This window comes from Halichoerus grypus, chromosome 3 (genome assembly GCF_964656455.1).
Source record: "Halichoerus grypus chromosome 3, mHalGry1.hap1.1, whole genome shotgun sequence".
NCBI lineage: Eukaryota > Metazoa > Chordata > Mammalia > Carnivora > Phocidae > Halichoerus > Halichoerus grypus.
This window is the reverse complement of record NC_135714.1, coordinates 138633730-138651400: the sequence shown is the minus strand read 5'-3', so window position 1 is coordinate 138651400 and position 17671 is coordinate 138633730. Positions and strand designations below refer to the sequence as shown.

At 35.3% G+C, this 17671-nt stretch overlaps 1 protein-coding gene and 1 pseudogene across 4 annotated transcripts in view; both read left to right on the top strand.

The window, feature by feature from the left end:
• FSTL5 (follistatin like 5) overlaps positions 1-17671 on the top strand; it is a 725252-nt gene that overhangs the window by 495326 nt on the left and 212255 nt on the right. The window lies entirely within an intron of this gene.
• Positions 6690-6799, top strand: LOC118544680 (U6 spliceosomal RNA; annotated as a pseudogene).

The following is a 17671-nucleotide window of genomic DNA, read 5'->3' as shown; positions in this document are numbered from 1 at the left end:
CATGTTTAATTGCCTAAGAGCATATGTGAATTTAATTAAAGAGAAATAATAAATTTGTGACGTATAAGTAAGTCCTTGGGAGTTTTACCATGTCAAATATCTCAAATACATTAAATTAAAGCTCTCCGAACAAAGGGTGCAAGATATTTTGCACAAGTCTGCTCTTAGAGGTTCCACTTAATGAAGAAAAGCAATAGCCTTCTTTAACAGAAATAAAGAGATATTTATAATTGGCTTAAAATATCATATCATGCCAGAAATCAATCCTTTGGGATATGAAATACAATACCATGATTTTATCATTTTTTTTATTTGATTATTTCTTCTTTTGTAAACCATGTCAACCACACACAAATAAATGTACTACTAAAAACTGAATCTAAAACTAATTTAAAGTAAACTATTATCAAAAATTACACGGGGTGCCTGGGTGGCTTAGTCGGTTAAGTGTCCAACTCTTGGTTTCAGTTCAGGTCATGATCTCATGGGTTGTGGGATTGAGTCCTTGTGGGGCTCCTCCCTCAGTGGGGATTTGGCTTGACAGATTCTCTCCTTCTGCCCCTCTCCCAGCTCATGCCTCTCTCTCTCACTCTCTCAAAATAAATAAATAAATCTTTAAAAAAAAATTACACAGGAAATGGTTTTATTGATAACATGACACTTTACTATAATATTCTGACAAACAGGGACTCCACTTAACCAATATAAAAACTGTAAATAATCTTGAACAATCATCATATTTTATAAAGAGTCCAGGTACAATATCTCAGATTTAAATTTTTTAAATACATGATCATTTGGTGGTCATTTATTTAACTTAATTCTACAGGAATGTTGAAATAAAAAATGGAGTAATTGGAATGAATGTATGTTTGTAAATAGTGAGAATTTAAAAATTAAAAAACAAAATTAAAATTCACCTTCTAGTCATGCTTTTGTCATTTTTGTTAGTGCACTTGAGAATGAGGACAATGGTCTTCATTAATATAATTTCTAATTGGATCCAATATCTTATACAATAAAACATGGGCCAAGAAGTTGAGAAAATTCCTATGGTCTAGGTTATATTCCAGATGTAACCTAAGGTACAACTATGTGTGTGTGTGTGTTTGTGTGTATTTACATATAATTTTAACTGCCACCACCCCTTGTGATGCTTTATATTTCTGTGAGCATATCAGGAAACTCTAGAAATAAAGCTAGGAATGGAACTGAGGCTTTCTGCCTCAAAAATCTATTCATAAGTTTAAAAAAGAAATCTTCAAGTGTTGATCTAAACAATATTTCTCATGCTGAAGACATAAATGTCTGAGTTACATGTATTTTCACTTGATACTTTATTGAAACTTCATAATTTGTTCCTAACATCAGTGAATACTGGCATGGTTCTTTCTTTCCTATCTCTGCTTTTATTTCTTTTCCTTGACTTACTGCACCTTTTAGAAACTCCAGTACAATGTTGAATGAAAGTGATGATAATGGGAATTTTTCTCTTCTTACAAGTCTCAAAGGAAGCTTTAAGTGTTTGACCCTTAAATATGATGTTTACTCTAGGCATTTTGAATATCTTTTGGCAGATAAAGGATGTTTATTTTATTCTGAATGTTTCGAAAATGTTACCATTGGTGATTCTTTTCTATCAAATGTGTTATTTTTTCAGCAGTTTTTGGGATGGTCTTATAAATTTTTTCTCTTAATCTTTCAATGTAAGTTGATTTTTATAATATCCACCAACCTTAGTTTCCTGGATAAAGCAAATTTGTCATGATTTATTGTCATGACCAAGATATCCTTTATCAGATTGAGGTAGTTATCTCCTGCTCCTAGTATTCAGAGAATTTTATCATTAATGAGGGTTGAAAATTGTCCAGCATCTTTTTTCTTCATTTATTAAGGTGATAATGTTATTCTGATAATTTATAGATTATGTTGTTCATTAAGGTTTAAACTAACTTTTCATTCCTGGAATAACTCTACTTGGTCATACTGTATTATCCTTTATGTATTATCATTTACATATGTTGCTGCTTTCAAGTACTAATATTTTAATAAAGATTTTTATGTCTATATTTATGAAAGGCTATAATTTTCTATTCTAGTAATGTTTTTGTCATGTTGTGATACCAAGGTTTTTCTGAGCTCATAAAATATGCTGAGGTGTGCTTTCTTTACTTATGGAAGAGTTTGTGTAAGATTGGTATATTAGTTCATTCGTTTCACTAGTGAGAACATCTAAATTCTGAACTTTCTTTGTGGGGGAAGATTTTGATAATAAATACAATTTTTGAGAAATATAGAGCTATTCAGATTTTCTATTTCGCCTCCTGTTGATTAACTTAACTTGAGGGATTTTTAAGCAATTTGTCTGTTATTCTAAATTCCGATTTTTAAATTTATTGACATGAGAGTGTTATGGAAAACATGACTTTATAATAGGGGCACCTGGGTGGCTCAGTTGGTTAAGCGTCTGTCTTCAGCTCAGGTCATGATCCCGGGGTGCTGGGATCAAGCCCGGAGGCAGGCTCCCGGCTCAGTGGGGAGCCTGCCTCTCCCTCTTCCATTGCCCCTCCCCCTCATGCTTGCTCTCTCTCTCTCTTTCTCTCTCTCTCTCAAATAAAGCAATAAAATCTTTTAAAAATGACTTTATTATAACTTTGTCTTTAGCATCTGTAACAATAGCATCTATTTAATTTGGATATAATAGGTATTGTCTTTGATCAATTTTATTAATCTTTTCAAATACTGTTTTGCTTTGTTATTTTTTCTGTTTTTATTCTATTGTATTGGTTTCTGCTCTTTATTTATTTTTCCCATCTATTTAATATGGGTTTAATTTGCTTATATATTCTATCTCCTTAAGGTGAGATCTTAGCTAATTTAGGTTAAATTTTTCTTACTTTCCTATTATACACCATTTAAATCTACATGCACATATATTAGCTGCAACTCTAACGTTTTGAAATCTTATATTTTAATTATCACTTAGCTTGAAATATTTTCTAACTTGTGTTTTCTGTGGTCTAATATATATAATATACTCATTATATATAATATTATATATGATTTATCTTATATAAATTTATATTTATATATTATATATAATATTTTATATACTGTATAAACTTATATATGATATATATTACTTATGTGTTTATTTTCATCCTGAGGAACCTCTTTTAGCATTTTTTATATAGTAAATAAGCTAGCAATTAATTCTCTATTTTGTTTATCTGAATATGTCTCTACTTCTTCATCTATAAAGGTTATTTTTACCAGATATATAATTCTGTGCTCACAATTTTATTTGCATTTCCTTTCATAATATAAAGATGCCATTCTATTGTTTTCTGGCCTCTTTTTCTTATTTCATGCTTTATCTAAAGAGAATGAAGTGGTCAATCCCATTATCATTTACTGTATGTAGTGTGTCACTCCCCCTGCCCCTCCTGCCTGCTTTAAACATTACCTCTTTATCTTTTAATTTCACAATTTGACTATAATGTGCCTGGGTATCATTATTGTTTGCTTTGCATTTATCAAGTTTCAGTTTTGTTTAGTTTCTTGGATTCATAAATTGATATTGTCCTCCAAATTTGGGGTCAATAAATATTTTTTTTCTAATTTATATTTCCTCTCTTCTCTCTGTTGGTATTAAAATTGCATATATTTTAACATTGATATTTTTTCCACAGGTCTCCAGCACCCTGTTAAATTTTCTTTAATGCTTTCTTCTCTTTATTTTTCAGAAAGCATAATTTCTATTTAAATACATTCAAGTTACTGATACTTCCTTAGGCATTACCAATCTGATGCTAATTCTATTCAGTGATAGTTAATTATTTAATTTTATTTGTTGACTTTCAGCTCTTAATTTTTTTATTTGGAGTTTTTATTACATATATATGTATATATATGTGTGTGTATGTATATGTATATATATATGATTTCAGCTGAAATTATTTTTCTTGCCATTCCTTATTTTCCTTTGAGTCTTTGATCCTATTTATAATATCCTATGTAAAGTCCTTATTTACTTACTGCAATATTTAGGTCATCTAAATATCAGTTTTTATTGACAGATTTTTTTTCTCCTGAGTTTGGTCATCTTTTTCTATTTGCCTATCTGGTTAATTTTTCATTGGATAGTGGACAATAAGAAAAATATGTTATGGACACTCTGGATTCTTTTTTCTTCCTCTGAGGAGGGTTTTTTTTTTTTTTTTTTTTCTAATAGGCAGATTACATGAGTAGTCTCAAATTCCAAACTCTCTTGCCTTAGGCACTAGTGGAAAGTTCTGCTCAGTTTCCCCTACATGAGCATAGTTCAAAATGGAAGTTATTGAAGGGACTTAGACACAGGAAGAAACAATTGGCTTGAGAATGCAACTTAAGTACTGGAAACAGGGCATTTAAAAAAAAAATAGATATTGTAGCATTCCAAGTAAATATAAAAAGTCAAAACTAAGGTCATAGTAAAGTGGAAAGTGTTATGTTGTGTTTTTTAGTTTTGCCTGCTCAGCATTTCTTTATGTTCTTAGATAGCCATCTCTCCATGACTCTGTGTCCATGCATTTGGATGAAGTTGACCTCCTCCTTAGTTCCAGATGGAGCACACATAACTCAGTCTATTCATCAAAACATGCAGTCAACATCAATCCCAGGTTTTAGATGAACTGATCAATCTGTTGAGCTCTTTCCGCTCTGCTTAGATTTATAAAGATATACTGCTGGGTCACATCTTCAGAAATTCTGTTATAGGAGCTATCATGTGGATAGAGTCAGCCTGAAAATGAAAATATAATGTTAAAAATCAGAACAGGGGTATAGAAACAACAAAATGCCAGATCTTGATGACATCCATTGATATCCAGGATCCATTTGTACCCAAAGCTAGAATTCCCAGGTGTTAACTTTGATATTAACAGAATATCTGAGAAAATGGAGGAAGGATAATGCAATGAAAATGCCTGAAAAACATTTTGGTCAAAACAGTTAAAAAATAAAGCAGAAATTGTCCCTGATTAGATCCACACATTGTCTTAGCTAAGGGTTGAATATGACTACAAATAGAAAATTCAAAAACCAATGTCTTAAATAAATAAGGATGTTTGTCTTTCATAACAGAAGGCAAGATTGAGCAGACTGGGAGTTGGAACGATTGATCAACTATGGCTTCAGGAACCAGTCTTCTTCATTCCTCATTCTGTGCCTTCTTTTGTGAGGGTTGTTGCACTTTTGATATCATGTAGGCATTTTAGGCGGATAAACAGAGAAAGTGGAGGAGAAAGGGCTAACAAACTTCCTAATATCTCACTTGGATAACTGAATCTTTTGGCTAATTTTTAACTTTTGCTTCTAGATTGGGTAAAGCATGATAAAAAAGGGCTTGACATGAACATTGCATAAGCCAATAAATTAGGGCTTTTAAGCATGCTGGAGACATTTTAATTTTTGTAATTTTTAATTTTTATTTTTTTAAAGATTTTATTTATTTATTTGAGAGAGAGAAAACACCAGAGAGAGAGAGCAAGCATGAGTGTGTTAGGGGGGGCAGAGGGAGAGGGAGAAGCAGGCTCCCCACTAAGCAAGGAGGCAGATATGCGGCTCCATCCCAGGACCCTGGGGTCATGACCTGAATGGAGGGCAGACACGTAACCGACTGAGCCATCCAGGCACCCCAAAGGAGGACATTGTATGAAAGGAATGACAAAAGAAATATGAGATAGTATGGATAAGAAAACTATTTCCTTCGTGGAAATGAAGGGGAGTTTTTGTTTGTTTGTTTTCCACTAAGAAAGGCAAAAAGGCAAACGTATATGGAGTGGGTCTTAAAACTTATTATATGTTAAAAATTATCTCTGGGAGAGTTTAATTGTGAAGTGCTTTATCCCTTTCAAGATCTAATGAATAGCTGGATTGGAAAAAGTAATCTATATTTTTAAAGAAGCACTCATTGAGATTCTGATATAAGTGATATGCAGATTACATTAAAAAAAAAACAAAAAACAGGAGTATGGGATGCCTGGGTGGCTCAGTTGGTTAAGTGGCTGCCTTGGGCTCAGGTCATGATCTCAGGGTCCTGGAATCGAGCCCCACCTCAGGCTCCCTGCTCAGCGGAGAGCCTGCTTCTCCCTCTGCCTGCCACTCCCCCTGCTTGTGCTCTCTCTCTCTTTCTGACAAATAAATAAATAAAAGCTTAAAAAAAAAAACCCAAAAGCAAAACAGGAGTATTTTTTTAAATGAGAGGAGAAAAGATACAAGAGCACATACATTTTCTATGTAAAGTGGATAAAAAGTTTCTATGCCTATTATGATAGTTTCATGAGTGAGGCTTGAAGCTTGAGAAAAATTAAAAAAAAAAAGCTGTGTACACTGTGTTAGGAAATTCACAAGACGACTATAGCTTTGGTTAGATAGGTAGTGACTCAAATCATTCTGGTCCCTGTTTATCTGGCCACATGCTAAATCTAGTGTCCACAACAACAAAAATCAAAATAATTTAGTCTAAGAGTATTGTCGGACTATAATAATGCAAACTTGAATTCTTAAATATTAGGTGACCTATCTTAAAGAAATAAAAAACAAATAAGATGGTTCTAACTTTTAAACTTAAACTTGTTTATGCGCATTCCTAATGTATACTTTGCCCTGCAAACTACATAAATTTTAAACAGTAATGAATATGTACAGTTCTCCCTTCAGCAGCACATATACTAAAATTGGAAAGATACAGAGAAGGTTAGCATGGCTCCTGCGCAAGGATCACGTAATGAATATGTAGAGATCTCAACATGAAATTCACAAATACAACCTTGGGGTTTATCCCCTGAAGATTAGATTAAAAAATAGAAAGAAGCAAATTATAGAAATATTCAGAAATATCAGTCCACATTTATAATATTTATAAAATAATAAGTGAAAAAGGAAAATATTGCTTTGGTACAGTAGCATTTTTTGTTGTTGTTGTTTTTTATTTTACTTTAAAGATTTTATTTATTTATTTATTTAGAGAGAGAGAACGGGGGAGGGGCAGAGTGAGAAGGAGAAAATCTTAAGCAGACTCCATGCCGAGCGCAGAGCCTGACATGGAGCTCAATCTCATGATCATGAGATCAAGACCTGAGCCGAAATCAAGAGTCTGTTGCCCAATTGACTGAGCCACTCCTGTGCCCCAGTAACATTTTGTTCTTTTTTTTTTTAAAGATTTTCTTTATTTATTTGAGAGTGAGAGAGAGAGAGAGCACAAGACGGGGGAGCGGGAGAGGGAGAAGCAGACTTCCTGCGGAGCAGGGAGCCCGATGTGGGACTCGATCCCGGGACTCCAGGATCATGACCTGAGCCGAAGGCAGTCGCTTAACCAACTGAGCCAACCAGGCGCCCAACATTTTGTTCTTCATCATGATTTGAGTGCTGAGCTAAGGCAATATAGGACATGTGAGCTCCTCCTCTGACCTTAACTAGATGTGTGATCTAGACTGAGATTTGGAGCCTCTTTCTACTTTGTCAAATGAAAATGATAAACTTTCACATATGAGATTAGGTTTGTAAAGTGTTTAGTTCTCTCTACATGTTCTAACAATAAAGTAATAAAATCTGAAGATACACTTGGTAAAAAAAAAAAAAAAAGAAAAAGAAAGAGCAATAGAAAATTTGTTGCTCTTTTAAAAGTCAGATTACCAGGATAAGTAAGAATATGATTGCTGAGTAGCAGATAAAATCCAAACAATTTTAAAAGGTGGCTTAATAAAATAATTTTTACAAAAGGAAGCTAAATGTGCTACATTTTTAAAAATGTATTGCTATGATAGCCTAGTAAAAAGTTTATATACACACAATTATGGAAAATGTTGATGATACCGGAAGTATACTGATAGTGTAAATATAGAAGCACTGAAGAGTGGAGAATATTTGTACCATTTAGTTATAATGTTTATTTGATCTAACGAGGGTGATTAAACCCCATTGTCAGTTATTTTAACATTTGTTACTGTACTACATGGATTGTTATGCTTATAAAGAAAAAATTAATAATACTTTATTAGATAACAAAAGTATTGCGTAATTCTTTAAATCTTTTTCATGTTTAAAGATTTTGATATTTAAAGAGGTAAAATAATAAGAATCTTTTTATCCTAGATATAACTGCATTTTTTTTTTTGTATGTGGCATTTGTGTATAAATCTGGAAGAAAGGAGTATATGGATTCTTAATTATTCAGGATGCTTCTATCCTTTATTTATTTTACCCGATCACTTCATCTTTGTTGATTGATTACAGTTTCTATTAGCTCAATGAATCTCTCTAATTGAGGTTCTATAAGAGATAGTAACAGGCACCTGATTGCAGTCCTATATTTCAGTTGAAGTTCTCTTTTGCTCCCATGTTTTTGAGATTGTTGACCATCAGATGATGAAGAGGTGCTGATGAATATGTAATGATTGTGAATACTTATTCCCTGGGGATAAACTTATTTTAAATATAGTGTATTTATAATGGATGGAATATAGAAATGATTTGTTATCAGAGTACAGGTAAAAGGCTTATTAATGAGAATAGATTGTTGGAATATAATTATAAAGATAATGATTGTGATTACTTGCAATTTACCAGAAACTACATGTGCATGTATCATGCCACATAACATTTTTATTCTTACTAATCAGTGAAGCCAGTTAACTTGTGAAATGGAACCCAAGGGTACAGAATGGAATCCAAGTCTTTTCCAGGGTTCTGATTTCAAACTCCTTGCCCTTGTCACTCTGCCAAATTCCTTCTTTGCTTCTACTGTAATGAATGCCTATTTTGTGATGGATACTGTACTAGAAGATTTACTGACCAAAATTTATTTAATCAAATAAATTCAGTTTTACTAACCCTAGTTTAAAGGTGAGGAAACTGAGATTCAAGGAGCCCAACTTTCTCAGGATCATGTGATTATTAAACATCAGATCATTTGGTTCATACTAGAACAAGACTGGGAAGTTTATCAGAATCCATACAGAATAATTAAGCTTTAATATTTATAGTAATTTTATTAATTTGATTTTTTTATAATTCTAAGACAAGATAATTGCTAAATAAGAATGTCAAAATATCACAGGAAAGATTAGGCTTATCTGATATAAAAACCACACTGTGAAGTTCCCACTTTAAGGCGTTTAATAAGTTGCAAGCAAGAGTATTTTAAATAGCAATTAATGAGTATAAGCCCATACCATTTTTTTAATTTACGCACTCAGCTATTTTCTTTCTTTAAACATAAGAAGAATTTGGGAGTGTAATATATAAGGATTAAATAATAAAATCAACATAAAAATGATTCGATTAATTAGTCAATGATATATGAAATATAATTGAGCTACACTGAGTTCATATTTTGTATATTTTGTTTGTTTCTATTCAAAGTCTTCACAGAAAATTAATATTTTAAACATGACCTTCAGACTTAACTGTATTTTCTGCATTCTATTGTTAGTTCATTGACCAGATATGTCCCAGAAAAGTTACATGTGAAACAAAATTTGCAATTTTTTTTTTTTTTAAGAGTTTATTTATTTGACACAGAGATAGAGAGCACAAGCAGGGGGAGCGGCAGGCAGAGGGAGAGAGAGAAGCAGGCTCCTTGCTGAGCAAGAAGCCCAATGCGGGACTAGATCCCAGGACCCCAGGATCATGACCCGAGCCGAAGGCAGATGTTTAACCGACTGAGCCACCCAGGCGCCCCAAAATTTGCAATTTATAATTTAAAAGATGCTGAGGGAATGTGTTCTTTAAAGGAGAGCTCAGATGAATATTTTTGAAATGTAAATAAAACTTTTTGCGTATGGGGGCATCTGCGTGGCTCTGTGGGTTAAGCATCTTCTTTCAGCTCAGGTCATGATCCCAGGGGCCTAGGATCTAGGTCCCAGTCCAGTTGGGCTCCCTGCTCAGCAGGGAGCCTGCTTCTCCCTCTGCCTTGTGCTCACTCTCTCTGTCAAATAAATAAATAAAATCTTTAAAAAAAACCCAACAAAACACAACACCCACAACTTTTTGCATATGGATTTACCTGTATGTTTTCTTAAACTGGATACTATTTAAAGAAGTTGTCAGGGAATTTGTCTTCTGGTCTCCCCGTTTTCCCACCCTACCCCTGGGTCTTCTTTTTTTATCATCAGCATCATCATCTAGTGAACACTTATATGATTAGGCCACCACGTTAAGTGTTGGACACATTATATTAGATGCTGCATTAGTTTTGGTTTCCAAGAAATTCTGTGATTATATTTTGAGTTCAATAGATATAGTTTCCCTCAGGCTTGGTTAAAAGATTTGTTAGTACCTTAATTAGCTCCAAGCTGGCTTGAAATTCAGTACTCAATCTTAAGGTATAATTGTTAAGCCATTAAAATTAAAATAACAAAACACCAATAATAAATACTTACGTTACAGTTGCAGTGTTGCAGACATACTTGTAAGTATATTTTACAAATGGAATCATTCAATCTTGTAACATGGTAGTTATACTAATATTCCCATTCTGTAGATGATAATTCTGAGACAAGGAGAGGTGTGTGACTTGCCTTCATCACATAATTCTTGCTTTTATTTTAGATTCTACTTCAACACCTTTCCCTTGGGCCCCCAATCCTTTAATACTGTCAACCACCTTCTCAGTTCAGAAGCAGGAATTCTCTCTGAAGATTTATAGCCTTATATGCCCTCATTGAAGTAATGCCCTAAAAAGATATTGTGTCTTCCCTACTTCCAATCTGCAAGTGAACTACATGACCTTTTATCTTTGTTAAAAGAATTTAGAAAACCATATCACAAGTTTATGTTAATATGCCAGTGGGCGCGCTAATGAATATCACAATGGTAGAACTCAGTAGGGTGGATTTCAAGCACCAAATTCATTCACCCTGATCATACGCTTAGTTCTGGTGAAGGGCAAAATAGAGAAATCTGACTTTTCTAGCCCTATAAAATGCCACTGATTTTATTTTACTTTAAAATAAATCCTTATTCTTTTATTACTTTGCCACTGAACTACGTATCATTTATTATCCTGAAAATAGTAGGTATAAAAAATTTTCTTTTAAAAATATGGATACAATATTTCAATTTATTAACTTAAAATCACTTTTATGTATATCGTTTTATTGTTATTCCTTTATTCTAAAGTAACATTAAAGTTGTACTTTGTTTTTTGATTTTGTATTTATTTTCTTCTCAAGTTTCCCAACTAAGTGAAATCCTGCGTTAGAAGTTGTTAGTTATTTGAAGGCACACAGTGTGAGGAATCTCTTCACTCTCTTGGCTTCGCACACTTTGCTGGTTTTATATCTGCACTTCTGGCTGATCCTCAGTCTTCCTGTTTGCCAACCCGTCCTCCTCTAACAACCTCTAGATTTTAGCAGTGCCAGCTTTAATCCCCTCCTCTTGTCTCTAGATGAACTTATCCAGCCTAAAGTAAGTGCTGTGACATTCACAAAATTAACTCCAGGGTCTCTGGCCTTTGAGGCTTTGAGTTTCAGCATCTCTCTCTGTTCTCTTTTTTATTTTTATTTTTTGGCCCTTCCCATGGCTGGTTCTTTTTCAAGTTCATAGTTACGTTAGTAAGGTATGCCCTCTTGGAGAGGCCTTGCATGACCATTCCATCCAAAGTAACTTTTCCAGCCTAATTTTTCCCTATGATTTTACGCTCAGAAATGAGCTCTTTCATGTGTTTACTGTTTGATTCTCCTCACTGTAATTATGCTTCCTGATAGCAGACAATTTTTTGGTTATTTGGTTCACTTTTATATACACAGGACCTTGAATACTGTATATTCCCTAATGGGTGTTTCATAAATATTTAAATGGATAGAAAAATTCATTTATAAATAAAAACATATAACATATTGCTGATTCTTAGCTAATTTGCAATAGAGGCTAGAGTTACTATAACAGTGTATGTAGTAAGTTATAAATAAACTATTTGTTAGATAAACACATACAAGATTAAAGAAGAAATTTAAAGAAATAGAAATCGACACCTCCTGCTCCTGGTGGGGAGCCTGCATCTACCCCCTCCAAGCTCCCCATGTGTCAGCTGAGGCCTCTGTTCTAATCACGTCACCATTCATCTGTTCCATCTCCCGTGTGCTGTTTCCCTCACATTCTCACAGGTATTGCTCCTGAGAACATTCCCAAAGGAGCCTCAGAGTGTACTCATGGGGAAATCTGATCTAAAACCATCGCTTTTAAAGAAGATACGATCCCTGGAGGCACCTGGATGGCTCAGTTGGTTGAGCATCTGACTCTTGGTTTCAGCTCAGGTCATGATCTCCTGGGTTGTGAGATCGAGCTCTGCATTGGGCTCTGTGCTCAGCAGGAAGTCTGCTTGAAGATTCTCTCCCTCTGCCCCTCCCCCTACTTGCACACTCTCTCTCTCTCAAAAAAATAAATAAATCCTTAAAAAAAAAAAGATACACTCGCTACCCTCATAGAGTCCACACCTTGATGGAAAGGCACTCCATACCACACATTAACTATTGAGACATGTCCGAATGTCCTCAGATTCACGTGCGAGTTGTTGCCTGTGAGGGACTGGTCAGTGCCTTCGCCAGTCCTCTACACGCTGTGTTGCTTTCAGGGAGGTAGGGGATCAGGCCACCTCAGCGCTGAGGTGTGGTGCTGAGCGTGGCTGCCTGCCTCTCTGGCCACTGAAGAAAAAGGGCCTTCTTCTCACTCCCCACTCCTCCCTCTCCCCACCTACTAAACCAGGAATGCTTCATCAGTGCGGAGAAGAAATGGAAGATCACTTCCCTTCCTTCTTCCTTGATGGCTGGGAAATCCACACTCAAGCTGAGAATCTAAGAATCCCTCGGATGCTCCTCCCAACTGCAGCTGAGTAGCTGGAGCATCCCACCACATCTTACATATATGCCCATTTGTCCAGCTGCTTCAAGAAACCACTCCCTCATTCTCTATCAGGCCAGGGCCGTGGCAAACCCCCTCACAATGTCACTTCTGTATTTTGCTTCTTTTATTGTATCCTTTATTGTATCCACTGGGGCTTCCTACGGCAGGCACCTGCCTATAGGTAATACCTTCTGAAAAAGAATCAAGCCTACCAGGCAAGGTTGGCTCAAGCTCTGGGCCCTGCTGCTTCCTAGCAGTGGGAAGTCACCTCTCTGAGCCTCAGTTTTCTCATCTTTTAAATGAGGATCATCTTGCCACCACACAGAACTTTTGTGAGGATGCGAAAGGTGATCCACATCAGGCACCCACCACTGTCTGGCACGCAGTCCCCTCCATTTATACTCAAACCTGCCTTGCCTGCACCTGGGTTATGTGCCTATGTCCCATTTTCATCAGGCATCCTATCTCATGAGTTTTAAAGACATCAAGGAAAAGGCATTTACCTTCTAGTGTTTAAAAGCCACTTCCCCTACCCTGGCTTTCCAGGCATCTTAGAATGAGCATGGTATCCCCCAGGGTTCTGGATACCCTCCTCCATTCTCTCTGTCCCCTCTATAGCCTCTGCTCTCATAATTTGACCTGGAGATGTTTCTGCTGTTTATTCATCAATGGCTAAAAGCCTACCATACCTGACCATCATGGCATCTCTGGTCCAAAGCATTGTTCTCAGTCAACACTTTGAGTGACCCCCAGCTCTCACTTGGGACCCATTATGCCATTGATGCCACACATGATGCAATTGACCTATATTTTCCTTCTAGTCCAACACATGGTCCTCACTTAGAAGATTGGTTATAATTGCTATCATATGTTCTGTGCTAGGCAAGAGCTTAAAAAAAAAAAAAGTCTTCTCAATTTTCTTGATAGAGTATTAAAGATTAAATTACAAAGAAAACCTTAGGTGATGAATTAAATAATTGACTGATATAGGAAGTTATATTTATATATTTTTTATTGCTTGATCTCACCTACTCTATCACCTTGGGAAAATTATTCAGATCTTTTGTGTCCATTTATTCCTTAATAGAATAAATATGCTGAATTGAGTTATCTTACAAGTAATTTTACATATTTCTTTCATAACCTTAAAATTTAATTATGATGGCTATTTGGTCTTATGAAGAGAAAAGAGGCTATAGAAAATAGAAGACAGGCCTAGTCAATTTTTTATTGTATCTGCACCTGAAATTACCGTGTAGAAACTACAGCACATAAAAATCTCCACAGAGAAAGTTCATCCACAACCAAAATATAAATGAAATAAATTACAGAAGGAATTGATTTAAGTTAGTAATTCCATATAAATATGAAAGCAAGCTGCCTTATCATTTCAAGAATGAAATTTGTGGCAGAGTCTTCATCTTCAATTTCAACCCCTTATCATTTGATTTCCAATTTAGGTTTCTACGGCACGAGCAATGTTCTGTCCCCACTGAAATGATCCTCCTCACTCTTGTTTAAAGCAGTCCTGTACTAGATTTGGGAAAGCTGGATTGCATTTACTGACTTCAATCATGCAATCATCTCAAGTTTCTCAAATTTAGAGCAAAGTTGGGCTGAAACAGGGATAGGATCAGCTTCCTTCTGAGGCCGATAGCACATGTTGGGAAAGGAAAAGAGATATAACTGATTTTTGATGTTATACATGATGTACACCTCTAAATCATCTTTATCACTGCTACCAGCTTAAGCATTCTATAATAAAATTGTAGTTCTATGATTAGAGCATATGTAAGTCTTACGCATCCAACAGAGCACTTGACAAATGTGCAACATGATTGACTCTAGAAATATAATCCAAAAGAAGGAAAGCCGACATTCAACATTCTTAAGATTGCATATTGTTATCTATTTGTTATTAGTAAGAAGAGTTTCAACAAGCCAGTACACTTTTTAATTGGTGTAATACTTAGTGAGCCCAAGTTTACCTATGAAATAAAAATTTTCTGACACATACATGTACTGCTCTGATAAGATCAACAAAAATGATTATTTCAAAGTATAAACTGCAAGATATACATTAATATGAGAAGAGTACATTAGAAAACAGTTTTCCGTGAGTCTCTAATATTTTTGCATGTCTTGTGAACAGAGGCACTGACGGTTTTCGTTCTGGGCTATATTTGTAAGGGTATTTATGTAGTATACAGTCTTTGAAAACAGAAACAGTCTCCCTCCAGAGTTCGGGTTTGCTTTCTGTCTGCAGCATTGACCTAGGCTGTTCTGCCTTGCTCCCGGAAGGCTGAGAGGGCAAGGGAAACTGATGCAAGAGTGAAGCTCATGCAGCTTGCTGCACCACCATAAGAAGGACCTTTGTCTCTCATTTGAATCTCCTGTCTTCTGCCAGCATTCACAAAACTAGAGCAGTCTTATGTGTTAGCTTGGAAAAAAATATTAGGTCATTCAAGTTCTTTCTTGACAGCTTGAACTGATATAATCCAGCAAACTAACCACATGATATATCAGGATTGAATTTAATTTTGATAACCATCTTTAAATAGAATATTTGCCATGGAATCCAATGAAATCAATAATTTAAGGTTTAAGAATAGTTTTTGGTTGTAAAACTGGAATGCTACAGCATAACACGATCTGATAAATCTAAATGGCAATACTTCATGATCTATCACTTAATAAAAAATCTAGTCAAAGGTAAAATAAACTTGTTTTCAGCATGGTATATTTTTAAATGTTATTTATAATAAGTAATTTTCCAAATAAAAGCCTGAGAAATTTTTAAAAAAAGAGAAATTACTATTTTTTTTATTAACACATTAAAATGCCCATTGCACACTTCCTATATGCCAGGCACTGTGCTACATGCTGGAGACATGTGGTGAACTATGCACTATCTGCCTTCACGGATAAGACTATGGAGATCAATCATTATAGGTAGTCACACAAAATTTAAAAGCTAATAGCAATTATACTAAAAATTAAGAATAAAAAGCATAGAGTGGGGCGCCTGGGTGGCTCAGTCGTTAAGCGTCTGCCTTCGGCTCAGGTCATGATCCCAGAGTCCTGGGATCGAGCCCCACATCGGGCTCTCTGCTTGGCGGGAAGCCTGCTTCTCCCTCTCCCACTCCCCCTGCTTGTGTTCCCTCTCTCGCTGTGTCTTTCTCTGTCAAATAAATAAATAAAATCTTTAAAAAAAAAAAAAAAAGCATAGAGTGATATGACAGATTATACAAATGGACCTAATTTATGTTATCCAACAAGAGATTTAATGTAATATCTCAAGGAAATACAGGAGATATTCTGGAAGGTGTATGCCAATCAATAGATATGAGGACTGCAGGGTGGAAAGGATCCTGGACTGCTGGAAAGAAACCAAAAGAGGCCTCTGTGGATAGAGCCTGATGGCAGGAGACAAGACTGGGGAAACAATCAGATATTCTTTTTTGATATAAAATTTAAAACTCTCGGGGCGCCTGGGTGGCTCAGTTGGTTAAGCGACTGCCTTCGGCTCAGGTCATGATCCTGGAGTCCCGGGATCGAGTCCCACATCGGGCTCCCTGCTCGGCAGGGAGTCTGCTTCTCCCTCTGACCCACTTCCCTCTCGTGCTCTCTGTCTCTCATTCTCTCTTTCTCAAATAAATAAATAAAACCTTTAAAAAAAAAATAAAAAATAAAAAAAAATAAAATTTAAAACTCTCACATGACATTTTCTATTAGTGCACCACATGTCTTTTTTCTCTTATAAATGTTAACAGGTGTGAAATGTTTTTATTTTTTAATTTAATTTAATTTTTTAAAAATTATTTATTTGAGAGAGAGTGCGTATGCGCACAAGCGGAGGGAGGGAGAGGGAGAGAGGCTCTGAAGCCGACTCCTCTCTGAGCACGGAGCCCAAGGAGGGGCTCAATCCCACCACCAGGAGACCAAGAGCTGAGCCGAAACCAAGAGTCTGACACTCAACCAGCTGAGCCACCCAGGTGCTCCTAGATGTAAAATGTTTTTAGCAGAGATGTACTAATTATTTGAGATTCATAGTCTCAAAGGACTTTTTCCTTTTTCGTTTTTGATAATTTTAGAAATGTGTAGAAAGTTTCCAAATGAGGAAAGACAGCTTTATTTCCAGTTACACTTTTCTTTCCTATTTTCCTCTAAAGGTGAAACTATCATCTGAACAATGAAGCTATTCGAGCCTGTGTAGCCCAAAGAAAAGAAACCATTAGAGAAGCAGTCCCTCTGAACAGAAGCAAAAATATACAGCTTCACTTATAAAAGAACTTCAGAACATCTTAATTTTACCTACTGTGTGAAAAATATACCGATGGTTGATGTTGGAATGAACTGTTAGAAATAATTATAAAGTTTTATTCCTTGTTACTTTAACAAGTTTACCTCCCATTTGGAAACCTGCAATGCATGCAAAGTTAGATGTGTCAATATACAAACTATTAATTCCTTATCATTAAGAGGATTATGGTCTCACATTTTATTGTAATTTACAAAGTGCTTTCCAAAACATCATTTCATTTTCATTTTCTCCTTATATCTGCTTGTGAGATAAAGTGAGCAAATGTTTTCATTCCCATTCTGCATATTTGGACAAAGATGATTGGAGAGAAGAAACAACTTTTTCCAGCTTCTTAAAACCAGCCTGTGACAAAGCTGGATTTCAAATCCGAGTTTTGATTTTTCAAAAAGTTGGTGACTTAAATAAATAATTAGAATTGAAGTGTTGTTAACAAAAGCAACAACAAGGCTTCTCTAAGAATTG